The sequence below is a fragment of the Camelus ferus genome, chromosome 34 (genome assembly GCF_009834535.1).
Source record: "Camelus ferus isolate YT-003-E chromosome 34, BCGSAC_Cfer_1.0, whole genome shotgun sequence".
In the NCBI taxonomy this organism is placed as follows: domain Eukaryota; kingdom Metazoa; phylum Chordata; class Mammalia; order Artiodactyla; family Camelidae; genus Camelus; species Camelus ferus.
The window spans coordinates 6928085-6942630 of NC_045729.1; the positions used below are offsets into that span (position 1 = coordinate 6928085).

The 14546-nt window shown below is 35.1% G+C and overlaps 1 protein-coding gene across 11 annotated transcripts in view; it reads left to right on the forward strand.

The window, feature by feature from the left end:
- Window positions 1-14546, forward strand: part of SOX5 (SRY-box transcription factor 5) — a 903217-nt gene that overhangs the window by 846597 nt on the left and 42074 nt on the right. The window lies entirely within an intron of this gene.

Here is a 14546-nt window from a genome sequence, read left to right on the forward strand (position 1 = left end):
TATAATTTTTTAAATTCAATAATATATTTTTTAGCTATTGTCAGGTAAGCTTTTGGGCCTTTGGTGTAACCATGTTATTTTCTACAATTCTAGGCATATACAATAAAACACTGAGGAATTTAATGAGCAAAAAGAAATATTTTTAAATTTTTTAAAAATATTCCTTCAAAATGTATTTGAATCCTGTTTGTACAAACAAGATTCACTTCGAATGCACAGTTAATAAAATAGGGAGGAAAGGAAGAAAGTTCCCAACACAGCCGGGGAAGAAATAGGGTAAGGAAAGACTTCCAGGAGATGTGTCGTGTAGAAGGTTTTCAAAGGAAAGTCAGACAGCCTGTGCAAAGACACGTAGGTTGAATTTCCTCTGAATTTTAAAGAAACAAATAGGTTGACTGTAATGCATCTCTAGAACTTTGGGAATGAACTTAAGAAGAATGAAAACGTAAAGTTAAAAATGTCTAGAGGATGAAATCTAACCGCCCTACCGTGGCCTTCTGTGATCTGGCCGCAGTCAGCTCACTAGCCTCATTTATTACTTCTGCCTTTCTCCCAGTCCCAGCAATTTGATCTCCAAATGGAATCGCTTCCTCATACATCATTTTATTTCACCTCTTTTTGCCCGTGTTTGTGCCATTCTACCTCTCTGGAATGCTTTTGCCATCTTCGTTCCACGTTTCTCTCCTGCCTGGCACCAACTCATAAGATCTATCTCAATATCATCTCTATGTAGAATTGGTGATTCCATCATATGTGACCACACTGCACAGATACACTCTCCTTGTGTAATATCACAGCACCCTTACAACACCCTTATAACACTTCCCTTGAATGACTGTGAGTCCCTTGAGGGCAGGTGTTATATCTCATTCACCCTTACTACCCAGCGTAATACTTGACATGTAACCATTTGCTGTAGTTCTGTTGAAAGAATAAACAAACAAACAAATAAGCAAACCCTCTGTGGAAGTAAGCTAAAATATTATGTCCAAAAATATGACTGAGTTTAGGACCCCTTAGGTCAAAGATCAGTATCTTGGATCATCGGAGGCAATTCTCAGTGCAGGATGAACAGAATATGATTGTACCTAAGAAAAGTGAAATAGTACTATTGTACTACGTAGAAAGACCTTGCATACAGAACAGTCATGGAACAAGAAAGTAAGATTTCTTATTGCTTATCCCGTCAGTCTAGATGAGATATACTAGATTTAGGAAATATGAGTGTTCTGATCATTTGAGGGATACCATGAAGCAAAAAATGCATCATTTACCAGCCCTAACTATGGTCTGAGTGAAGTACAGTCAGTCTTCCCTTGGTATCTGTGGGGGATTGGTTCCAGGACCTCCCTGGCCACCCAAAATCCATGGATGTTCGACTGCCCTATGTAAAATGGTATAGGACAGTCGGTCCTCTGTGTCAGCTATAGTTGGCTGAATCTGTGGATGTGGAACCCGCGGATCTGGAGGGCAGGCTATACTCACTGCTGCTTTTTGCCCTGATTCTGATAGTGAAATTTGCTTTTTGAGGTTTCTTCAAATTAGAAAAAGGGTACCTTAAAAAACTCAGCAATATTCTGGTCAGGTCTAAACTAATTAATTAGCACTCTGGCCTACGCATTTACTATGAATACATCTTCAAGTGAATTTCCTCCCTTATGCATGTTGAAGATTTAACTGTGCACTGAAATGAGAGACACAGACTTACACCAATACAGGCTGCTTTTGTTATATTGTTTAACTGACAGTTCAAACAAAGTTTTAGGAGGGAAACTTTTGGTTTTCCCTCATATTTTTAAGATTATCTTTCTCTGCTTCCTTCTTATGCCAGTCTAACTCAAATATGGCAGAGAAATATTTCACCAATACATACTCACACATTTGTTTATATTATATATAAACATTATGGATATTACATACAAACATATATATACATATGTTCATTCTTTACTATTATAATCAAGAATACAGGTTCATTTTATTTGGCAATCTAATGACCCAAAGCAACATTCAAAATAAAGTCGAATGTAAGGTAAATATGCTTGTTCTTCCTCCTTAATTCAGTTTAAAAGATATCATCGAAACTCATGTAATGATACCATTAAACAGTTGCTGTAAAAAAAATCTTTTATGCCATCCAGACCATGAAATGTATTATTCTTTTAATGTTATGGGTTGGGAAAAATTAAACATGAGGCATTACAGCTGAGTTTCACTACACATTAATTATTATAATTGACTATTTCTTAAATGAATATCTGATAAATCAATCTTGCAATTCCTCATGCTTCATGATATGCTTAACTCAATACAGACACTTAAGAATCATTATGCTGTGAGAGCTTTAACACAAATTTGAGATCATTATAATTAAAATCAGACTCTTACCTGATGCTCAGTTCTAAGCCTTTTCATCTGTATTGAATTTTCTTTGGCCTATACCTTGAATTTAATATTATAACAAAGATAGGCAGAATATATAATCAAGCTAAGCATCTTCAATATGTTGAGAAAAAAATTTCTTGTCTCCAGGGTGCAACATAAAAACTGTCCTTAACTGACATTCTATATAAATAGTCATCACCCTTAGAATTTTTTAAAGACATCAGTTCCCTTCTGGTCACTGCCGTGAAGACAAAGAATGCCTTAATGACTTTATTGAGGTTACCATTAAAATAAAAGGAGATTTGCAGACATCAGCTATAAATCACTATAAAATGGCCTGTGGGTAACCTTTGACACAACTCATTTGAAATAAACCTGAGACAGATTCAGAGCCTTTGGCCAAGCCAGTAGGTGGGCTAAAGGTCTTTACCATCCTCTCCTTCATTTCTTGCAATATTAGTTCGTCTCTAAGTGACTGCACAGCACTTGGATATATATATAAATTGACATGTGTTTTGTGTTGAAACAAAATAGATCCACTTGGATAGTGTTGAGGATGTTTATGGCATTTACTTGAATATGGGTACTCTTTTGATGCACTTATGATATATGAATCCATTTGGAATTTACTTTTAGCTGTTTTGTTAAAATATTTCATAATTAGGTGTCACATACTTTTTGCAAGGGTCCAGACTAATAATTCCCTGAATTGAGCTCTTGATGGTTTCTATGATAATGAGGTAAAAACGTTTCTTCAGAATTAAGAAAAATTGCAAAACTTCAGATGTTACTTTGATTTTCAAAGAAATTATTGCTAAACTTTTTTTTTTTTTTCTGTTGGCGTTTAGATGAGAGAGAGGCAGCTCTGAAAAGTTGCCTAGGCTTGTAGGCTTTTGAGTCCCAAGCTTAATAAAGTTACAGCTATTTACAAATCTCTAACCTTAGTGTCTTTATCTGTGAAGTGAGATTGATAATATCTCACACTCTTGCTATAAGACTTAAAATAAAATATGTAAGGATGCTCTATAACTTGAAAGTTTAGATGTCAGGGAGTAAATTGAATGGTATTGGAAAAATCAGCCTTAAAATTGAACAGATGTAAAAGTATTCAAATTATTTTAAAAATTTATTAATATTTGGATTACTAAACTTATTAAATGTACTTTTATATGTCTTGCAATATTTTGACTGATTCCCTCAAATACTTACATAGCAAATTGTGTACAGAACTATTACCATTTTCTTCTTTGGAAGCTAGCTCCCTTTTTAACAATATTGCATTATAAAATCAGCATTTCTTTTGGAGTTGGTAGAAGTTCCCAGGTAAAATTTGTATAACTTTTGTATTCAGTTAGGCATATACAATGCCTTTTGTCTTATTCACTCTCTAATAGGTCAATTATGAGAGAAGGACAAAGGAAGAAAACACTTTGTCAGTCATAATTGGAAAGCAGTTATTTTTGATGAATATCTCTGGAAAGGGAAAATAATCTTTATTTCTAATAAAAATCATCTAATCCCAAATAGCAAATTTTATAGGACTTAATGTTCCAGGAGCCCGTGCTCTTCATAGCTTTCTGTGGTTTCAGACTCTTCAGAAAAAGAGGTGTGAGGGTCAACAGAAAAAGGAAATTATAACCTCTTGGAAATTCTGAAAATTGAATTTTAATTAAACATCTAAGATCCAAAATCCAAATCCCAGTCCTAGTCCAGTTAGTCAGCTGCATTTGTGACAGAGAATTAGGTCTAAATAATCCAGACTAAATAAAATACAAATTTTTTTTTCAAGAGAACTTTTATGATACTTTTAGATTCATCACCGTGATATTTCTCTTAAGTGCAGCTGGACCCTTAAACAGCATGGGTTTGAGCTACATGGGTCCACTTACTACACAAGGCTTTTTTTCAGCAAATATATTGGAAAGTTTTTTGGAGATTTGTGACAGTTTGAAAAAATTTACAAACAAATTGCGTAGACTAGAAATATCAAAAAAAATTAAGAAAAAGTTATGTCATGAATGCATAAAAATATATGTAGATATGTATACAACATACAGACTATGTGTTAGTCAACTGTTTATGTTAGTAAGGCTTCCAGCCAACAGTAGGCTATTAGTAGTTAAATTTGGGAGTATCAAAAGTTATGCTCAGATTTTGGTCAGTGCCCCAAATCTCAGCATTGGTCAAGGGTCAACTCTATTAAAATTTCCTAGCAAGTTACACAGCCTTAAACTGTTGTATCATTTAGTGTCTGTTTATTGCTTCACCAACTGGAATATAAATTCCTTTTCCCCCATGACTAGCACTGTTGGAAATGAGGCCTAAAAGATGCTTTTGGAACAAATTAAAGAATAAACCTATCACAAGAGGAAAAAAAAAAAAGTGAGGCCAGGGCAGATGGGACAATTCTTCTAAATCTATATTCGGAAAGAAAAATCACCAATACCACCCTTCATCTGAAGGGTAAAAATCAGTCTGGGTTAAAACAAGTGGGAGTAAGAAAAGTGAGTTTTGCATTTACATTTTATTTTTACTTATCTTTGGACTTTCTGACCCTTTGTCTTCAATGACTGCCCCTCTTTCTCTGTCTGCAATGAACGGAGTGAAAAGAGTTGAAGTTTGAATGTACTAACCTAATAAAGTTTCAAGTTAAATTAATAGGAAGCCTGTCACGAAGGAGTTCCTAACAATGGCTCTGTTAGCTGACATCTTTGAGTAGAAATCAGTGAGGTCCCAGAGATGTCAAGCTTTCAACCCTAAGGGAGAAAGCAAGAAGAAAAGGGAGCAGAGTTCTGAAGACAGGGAAGAACTATGGAATTCAAGTGGTGAGAAGAATTCATTTGAAGAGATTTAAATGTGGAGGGACCCAGGGCAGTGCGTATGCCCCTTTTTTGTTATTCACGAGTCAAAATGACATTTGCATTGTATGTAGATGTAAAGAATTTTTAAAACACTTTATGAGAAAACGATAGAAAAAAACTTAGAATTTATCAAGAGTTAGCCATTGATTAATCTTAACAATCCATGTAGTTAATATTTACTAGTTAATAATTAGTGTTCTTTCTATTCAAAGTGTATGTGGGTAATAAAAACCAATAGACTAATGTCTACCCTCGAGAAAGTTGTACCGTAAAGGGTGGGAGTATCAGCTAATCTGTAAAGATCCCTTTAAAGAGTAAAGTCTTCTTAAGCTATTTAAAATCTGATTATTTTGCTACCAACCATTCTGGAAAATAACTAATGCAATAAAATGCAATACAATGATACGATTGTTATAGTCACGAATAGTAGAGTGCCACCTTAATCTTCCCTGACCTTCTTGCTTTATGTCTCATTCTCCCTCAAATTTGTCATATGCTTGCATGCGACACATACGCATACATTATACATGCCCATCCTTCCCCAAGGTTCTGTGCCTTAGACAATTTGGCCCTAACTCAAGTCTCCAAAATACACCAGTACACTGGCTATCTGTCGTAACTGTATTAAACATTAAACAGTCAGTCACAGTGGGCTCACCAGACTATTGGGGTTGGATCTGTGCCTGTTAGAACCTATACATGCATGTGGGGGAATTGGAAATGAGGTCTTTGATTTAATTAATTAGTATTAAGTGACTTATGTATGATTGTGCCTTCTATTTCTTCTTCTTCTTTCTCCTGGGTTAGCTATTTATGACCTATCTGCTTATAACTCAGACCAAAGTTTCCCCAGGATCTAGGACAGTTTCAACCCCTTAAAGAGCTCTAGATATTTTTTAAAGAAATGTTTTTAGCCCTCTGTGGATCTTCCAAGTATTTGATTTTGTTGTGTTTCAAGATCCACTCATTATTTTTACATTTTTATGACTGTTTACCCATCCCCACCCCTGAATAAAGGTTTGCAAGTGGTATATTTACCTCTTCTTTCTATGACCCCAGTGGGACAGAGTCTACACTCATTTGTATTGATACTATTTATATTGTTCTGCTGTTCTTTGATATTAAATCCTTTTGTAAATTCAGGTAGAGAGATTGCTGTGTTGGTTTTGCACAATCAGGTGCAGGTAGAGGTGCCGTCTCCAGCATAGAGGTGGGAATAGGATTTGATCTGTTGTAGTGTCTATTTCCTTAAATTTTATTTTGTGAATCTGCATTGCCCTGAGAGCTTCTGCTTTTTTGTATGTGAATCTGTTCCATCGTTTGGTAACTTTGTAGTTCTCGATTTTTTTTTCCACATTATCTTCAAGTGAAACTAACAGAAAAATAACAGTGACAAATGCTTTTTAATTATGAATCTAAGGACTGATCGGGTGGTGCCAAGAAAACGTTAAATTCTTGTATGTGGAATGATCAACTCTTTAATTTCTCTAAAGCACTTTTTAAAAGCTTTTGGAGATATACATTTAGAGGTTAATAAGAGGAACTGGTATGATTATTAACATCAGCTCTTACTGCTCTATGCTTTCTTTTAGCCTCTTGGTAGAACTGTTAATCATTTTAAAAGATAATAGCAATCGTCTGGATGTAATGAACACCATAGGACAAAATAACGCTTATTGTTAGGAATTTGAAGTTGTCTGGGGACCGGAGGTTAAACAAAGTTGAATCTGAAACACCATACATTTGATACTATTTCTTGTTATAATTTCTCATCAGATATTATTGTTGACACTTGTATTCCTCCTGTTCTCCTTTTCAAATAGTTCAAAAACTTTACTCTGCAGAATTTCTGTGAGTGGGTTTTCATTTGGTATTGTGAGCTAAAGGTCTTCTCATATGACATTCTTCTAAGTAAATATATAGAAACAAATATTTTCCCAGGAGTTAAAATGAGATCTTGGTTAAAAAAAAATGCTTTGGAATCATGTAACAACTTAAGTTAGGGTTATATATGTTAACGTATATTGACTACACTCTTTTCTATAGAGGATAGATTAGGTATCACTGCCTAACAAAATAACCCCAAATTTAGAGACTGTAGATAAATAAATACTTGTCTCACACAGTTTCTGTGGGTCATAAATTTGAGAGTAGCTTACTTGGGTGGATCTGGCCAAGAGCCTCATGTGGTTGCAGTCAAGTTGTCAGCAGGGGTTGCAGTCATTTGAAAGCTTGACTGGTGCTGGTCTATCTACTTACAAAGTGGCTCACTCGCATGCCTAACAAGTAAGTACTGGTTATCGGCGGGAGGCCTCACTTCCTTTCCAGGTGCATCTCCCCATTGGTTGTTTGAGTGTCCTCATGACATGGCAGCTGGCTTCTCCCTGAGGGTGATTTTGTCCCCCAAGAAACAGTTGGCAATGTCTGGAGACATTCTGGTTACTGCAGCTTGGGCAGGAATGTTACAAGCATCTGAGGGTAGAGGGCAGGGATACTGCTAAACACTCTACCACGCACAGGACAATCACTCACGACAAAGAATTATTCAGCTGAAAATCAGTCGTGCTGAAGTTGAGAAATCCTGCCCCAGAGCAACTGACCCACAAAAGCAGAAGGTAGAAGTTGCAGTATCTTTTATAACTTAGCATCAGGAGTCAAACTGACATTTTTGCACTGTCCTGTTGGTTACGTAGGTCAGTCCTGTCCATTGAGGTAGGAACGTAAGTGCCAGGAGGCAAGAATTATTGGGGGCCATCTTGGAGGCTGGCTATTCCTGAGAACTTTGTGTTGAAAGAAAGAATGACTTTTTTTTTTGCATTCTTTTTTATTGAAGTATAGTCATTTTACAATGTTGTGTCAATTTCTGGTGTACAGCATAATGTTTCAGTCATACATATACATACATATTTTCATATTCTTTTTCATTTTAGGTTACTACAAGATACTGGATTTAGTTCCCTGTGCTATACAGCAGAAACTTGTTGTTTATTTTATACGTAGCAGTTAGTATCTGCAAATTTCAAACTCCCAATTTATCCCTTCCTACCCCCTTTACCTTCCGGTAACTGTAAGTTCTCTATGAAGAATGACATTATTTGGTTTACATATTTCAAAGAAATTTTTTAATTAAAAAATGAATGTAAAATATTATTGATCTTCCAGAAGCTACAGTTTTCCTCTCCTTGTTTTCAAATATGTATGTGTGTGTTTGTGGGTATAATTTACAGTTTTGAGTCATTAAATCAACAAAGTCAGAACACAAGGAAAATAATCTATTAAAGTATTAACAGGGAAAGAATAGGGAACATTTAAAATAACAAATTAAATGATGAATGCTATTTGAATACCTTTAAATTAATTAAGGGCCAACAATATAAAAGTAAAAGCAATGTGTAATTACCACACTGAAGCTAATGTTCCCCTAACTACACTGCTAGCATCCACTTTTAAAAGAAGCAGGTGTACATTAAGGGAAAGTGTAAAATGGCAGAATGAGGAACTAGAACATATTACCCTCAGCTAAATAACTTAAGACTTGAATTTAAATGGCAATCAAGTCTAATGATAGCATTAACACAGCAAAAGCATACCTATCAGAGAATTCCTGGAGCTCTGTCTGCCTGGTTAACAAGGCATCTTGCAATCTGTAAGTCCAACATCAAGTTCATGAAAAGGGCTTTAGGGCTATGTGCTCTCTAAGATGACAGGCTTGGTTTTTAGGTAACAGGAAGCTGGTAATTAAGGATGGAGCTGGGGTGGCCACCTAGTAGGAGTCCTAATTTTTCAGGAATTTTCTAAGAAAATAATTTTAAGATTGTTAGTTTTGTATTATATTGCCTTGACTCTTGTGTATAAATGTAAACCCCTTCTCATCTAAGTTCTTCATGAAGGATGGATCAGGGATACACCAGTCTTTTTGGGGATCTCTGATACTTGTTTTGTTTCTCTCTCTTAAACCTCAACTAAACTGTAGGGGGAAAATGCTTTTATGTGGGTGGGAAATCCAGGTGAAAGAGGGCTCTTACAGTGAACAGTAAGGCTAGAAGAAGAAAAAGATGAATATGAACACAAGCTAGGGAAGAGGAGTGTGCCCACAGCGCACGTTATGCAGTCCAGCCTGCTGTGTAACTTCCCCACTTTAATTTAATACGATTATTTCATCAGAGGGGATATCAGCAGCATCATGATTAATTTTGAACATGTTTCATGAATGGGTCCATTCCTCCCCATGTGTTATGACTGCTACTTCCTTTACGTGAGTATTTATAATAGATAGGAGACAACCACAGTTGTCAAATTGTGCAGAGGAGATAGCTTGAAATTATATATATTTTGTATTAAATCACTGCATGGTTATCAAAGAATCAAAGCATATTTATAAATGAAACAGTATATTAAATGCACAGGCAACCTGTCCTCAAAGAGTTCAGTTTAATAAAACACAATTCCACATGACTGTATACCTAGGGCTTGAATAAAAAGTAAATGCACCTCTTTGTTCCTTTATTACTGACCATACAAAACTAAAGTCTCAAAGCCACATGCCTAGATGTCAAGTGATTTGCATTTCTCTAAGGCCTGACATAAAACAGCCATTACTAAATAGCTGAAATTCCACTCAGTAAACAATGAATAAATGGGTGGATGATTGAATAAATGTGTATGTTCTTGATCTTTGCCATTAGAATGCTCTAAAGTTGTTAACTACCAAATAAACGTTTGGTTTTCAATAGCTACTTTAGGTAAATATTTAAGGAAGTGGAATTTGGGGACAACTGTGATGTGGCATGAACTAGACCATCGATTATATAACGAGAATGAATAAAGATGTAAATAAAGATGAAATGTTTATTCTGGAGGGTATAGTCATTTGCACATCCTTAATGACACATCTTGTGGTCCAAGGTCCAGCATGTAGGTATAGGTCCCTGTTGTGAAGGCCAAGAGGGCAGCAGGAAGAAAGGAGTGGGCTTCTCTAGAATACTGGCATCTCTGTTCTCTAGTTCTCTATTGAAATTCCTTAGCAAAAAGTGATGGAAGGTTGAGGAGTGGGGACAGAGAAATAACCCTCCAAGATTCTGGAGAACAACTTTTCCTTTGATAAATTGTTTGACTTCTGTAACTAATTTGGTCTCTGCACATTATATAGTTATGAATATTATAAAGTTCTAATAGAGTAACATGTTCTTCCTAAAATGAACTTATGATTTGAAAACCATGTAAATGAAATATATTTTAATTTTATATAGCTTTTTCTATGGTGTTTGTTAAGTTTGTGCGGAATACCCCCGTGTTCATGATCACAATTGGTCTTTCCTCAGTGCATCTGAGGCCATATATTTGTGTCAAATTCTTTCCTTTATCTAATTTATAATTTATGTGTGGAGGGGGTTTTCATTGGCTGGGATGAAAATTCATTAGGATCTCCACAGTATTTCCAGTGCTGTGACCACAGGCCGATGGTTACGTGAAGTGTTTTCTTCCCGACAAGTCATAGTAACTGTAAGTAAGTGGAACATGCCTGATTGCACTTGCTTTGCATTCTAGCCCAGACAGTGAAGATTAGGTGATTCTTTATGAGGGAAAGTTATAATCATGAAGAGGTTCCTCAAACTTGTATTGGCATGTACAAAATAGTACGTATTATACATGAACTCTTAGTATTTTTCTCAAAGAATAGTCTAACTTAACAAGTGTTTAGTATTACTGAAGGAAATTTTCAGCGCTATATAGTGTAGAGAACAGAGAAGCATTAAAAAAAATCACCAAAATAAGTTCACAATTTGTGCTTTAACTTTTAAACTAATATGTAAAATACCAAATGTGTGCAGTAGTTCATTTTATTGCGTGCGTACTGACCTTTATGTGGTTTATTATGTGATAGAATTATATAATTAGGGCTGAACTCCAGAAAATACATTTCATCAACATCTTTTTAAATTTAAGTTTAAATTCGTCATGTAAATGAAAAGAGTATTGTATGCCGAGTCCAAAAACCTGGGTTTCATTAGACCTTTCTGAGCCTGATTTCCTCTCTGAAGTTATTAATTACTTTACAGTATTAAAGATTAAATAAATGATTTGAAATATTTATAATGAATTCTATAAATATGTGGAGAATAGCCTTCTGTTAGTTGAAACCTGCTTACCTTGGCTTACGCATTTACTTGAACTTAAATGCTTGCTTTATAATTGCCATATACAAGATTAGGGCTCTCAGCAGCTGCAGAGGATTCTTCTTAACTATTACTTTATGTAAAAATAAAATAACTATGAAATACGCTATTTTCAAGTTTTAACTGACAGCGTCGTTTAACAGTTGGACAAGTAATTAAAAGGAAATTGCTTTCCTCACTGTTTGATGGTGTACTTGATAGAAATGCTCTCTTTTGCAATGCTTTCCTGACCTTGAAAATTACTTATATTCTTTTATATGTAAATGGTTTATTTATTATTTTAAAATGTATGTTTTATTTGTTAAGAACATAGGTTAATCATGCTCAGCTTTCACATTTCTCCTAAATAATAGGATATTGCAAATGAAAAACAAAGTAGAAAAAGCCTTACCTTTGGTGTTTATTGTGTATATTCATAATCTGGAAGTGCATGTCATAAATAAATAGTTCACTTCCATTTTATAGTTAGATTTTTTAATTTTTCACTTAGTCAAATGAAAAATAATTAATAGAAAATGGGAAACTACTGTAATTTTTGTATTATTCATGAATAATAGGCATGTGGTATAGTAGCTCAGTGGTAAATTATTAAAAGAACCAAATTGTGAAATAATATCATATAATGGGTCAAAATTATTTATATAGTTACCAGTATGAGGATCAAGTGTGTGAGTTCTTATTAATATACCATTAGCCTGGTCAGAGAATGAAAGGGCAATTTTGAATGACATTTCTATCAACTTTGGAACTGTCAACCTCTATTATGTCCTTGGGGCTTTGCACTTTTTGGCTTTCAGACATCTGTGCTGCCTTGAATGGAGGAGAATATTAAGATTTCCAGTGGGTCTCTTGCTCTAATAAATGCTTTGGGTAGTCATTTTTTAGTATGCGCATGTAATAGTTCCTAGTGCTTAAAGCCAAGCATAGGACATTTTATCCCATCAGCGCCCAGGTCTGCATCATCTTCATAGACACCACCTTTCCCCCAATATGGACACTCACACTCTGTTTTCTCTTTGCTCATAAATCTCTGTTGCAACTCAGGGAATACGTTCCTTTCTTTCTGCACAGTCAAGTGAAGCAGCCACCTTTAATTTCTGCAGGTATCCCCTCGAAACTTGTACAAGAGTTGTGATGCTGTCAAAAGCAGTTTTCAGGCCATCGTGACAAAAGCCAGTAGTTTCATACAGAAAGTAGTGAGCAGGTACAACTTTTGACAGGGAGGAAAGTGCCGAGAATATTTATAGTTGCGTAGTAAACAGTTTATAAAACTCCTCTATGACGGGATATTTGGGCTGAATGGCGGGGAGACAATGTGAATTCTAACCCTTATTGGCCCACCGCGTCTCAGGAACGTTTGGCTTGTTACACAGATTCACGTTTTCACTTGTTATTGGTAGCATGTGATGTGTTCTGATAAAATTTTGAAGTTTGAGATAGCACTACATATTTTTAATGTTACCTCCTTATATTGAGGAAGCTTTTCAAAGGGTTTTGAAGCCTAATAAATTTTTTTTAATAATCTCCCTTTATAAGGCAGTATCTCTCAAATGTTAGTGTCCACCAGAATCACCTGGGAGTGCTTATTAAAACTCTACCTCCTAAGTTTCTACAGAGGAGAGAGAATTTGCCTTTCTAACAACTTTCCAGGTGGTGCTGATGGCACTAGTGCAAGGACCGCCTTTTGAGAAGTTCCCATCCATGCTGGAGGGAGAAAAGACACGTGTGTACTCCTGGGCCCTGCCGCCTTCTATAAGAATTACGGCTGACCAGCTCAAGTAGTATGGGAAGACCTAGGAATGATTTCTGCCCTGTAGTTTTTAAAATGCTTAAGTAAACTTTTCAAAATCATATATTGAGCCAGTCATGGAATTATCTGATTTTACTTCCTTCCAAGATTCTGTGAATCCATATAAATTTGGTATCATGGTCAATAATTTATTATGCATCTAGCATGAATCCCAGATTGCCACTTGAATTATCTCATGGATTTTCAAATAAATGTTATTTTCTCTGAAACAGAAAACAGAATGGAAAAAAATGTGTAAGAGTAAATTTCCCTAGCCTGTTTATGGGTTTCCTAAGTGAAGCTAACCATGGAATCAAATAACAGTAAGCCATTTTTAAAACTATAAACTTGAAATGTCATACTATACCATTTTTACCATTTTTGTTAAGTGATTTTTAAGCGTTTTGGAGTAGAAATATACATAAACTTTTGTACACATTAATTAATACATGCTTCCGTGTCACCAGGTCACACCATTTGATTCTAAATTGTCCCAATTTCAATAAATATCCTGCTACTACGGGTAGATAGTTCATGTTCTTAATTCGTGAAGATGAAACAGCAGCTAACTGGAAACTAAATTTTTCTACAATAGTACCTAAGTAAAGTTGGATATAATGTAAACAATAAAGCACAAATAAATGACACAGTATTCCAATTTTAGAGCACAGGAAACTTTCTCAAGTTTGCAGTAAAAAAAAAAAAGTAATACAATGTTAAGTTTTCTGATTCTTATATATTGTGATAGAAGTTTTAGTGATAATTGTATCCATAAATTTTACACATGAACTTACATAAAAGCTAATATAGAAGGGTATAAAATAGAATGTAAAGTATGTAAACTTGACCTACTCGAGTATAAAACAATTGGAAATTGCCATCCGTGCTGAACTGACCACATGCAGATCTGTATACCGCCATGTAGTCCACTGTAAAGAGAACCTGGGAAACAAATCGGATCTTAACAAATGTAACATTCATTGTTTAGAACAGTGTTGCATATAAACAAATAGTACATATTAGTATAATGTTAATTGTGTTTATTTTCATTTTTAGGTCAAACCCAAAAGTGTTTGTGTGAACCTTAGGAGAAAAGATTATTTCCTAGGAAAGTTAGAAAGTTTTCTTCCTTTTTGTATTTCCTATGGAGAACAGTTCTGATCGGGGTACACACCATTTAACTCCCCCATCAGGGATGTTCCAGGTACTCTAAGCACCTGGGTACAAAGATGCTTGGGATTCAACACCTGTTCTTCGGAGGTTGAAAAAAGCTATCTGCATCATAATTTTATGTGAATTGTACACTGTCTCTCAATAAAGATGAATAGTACAAAT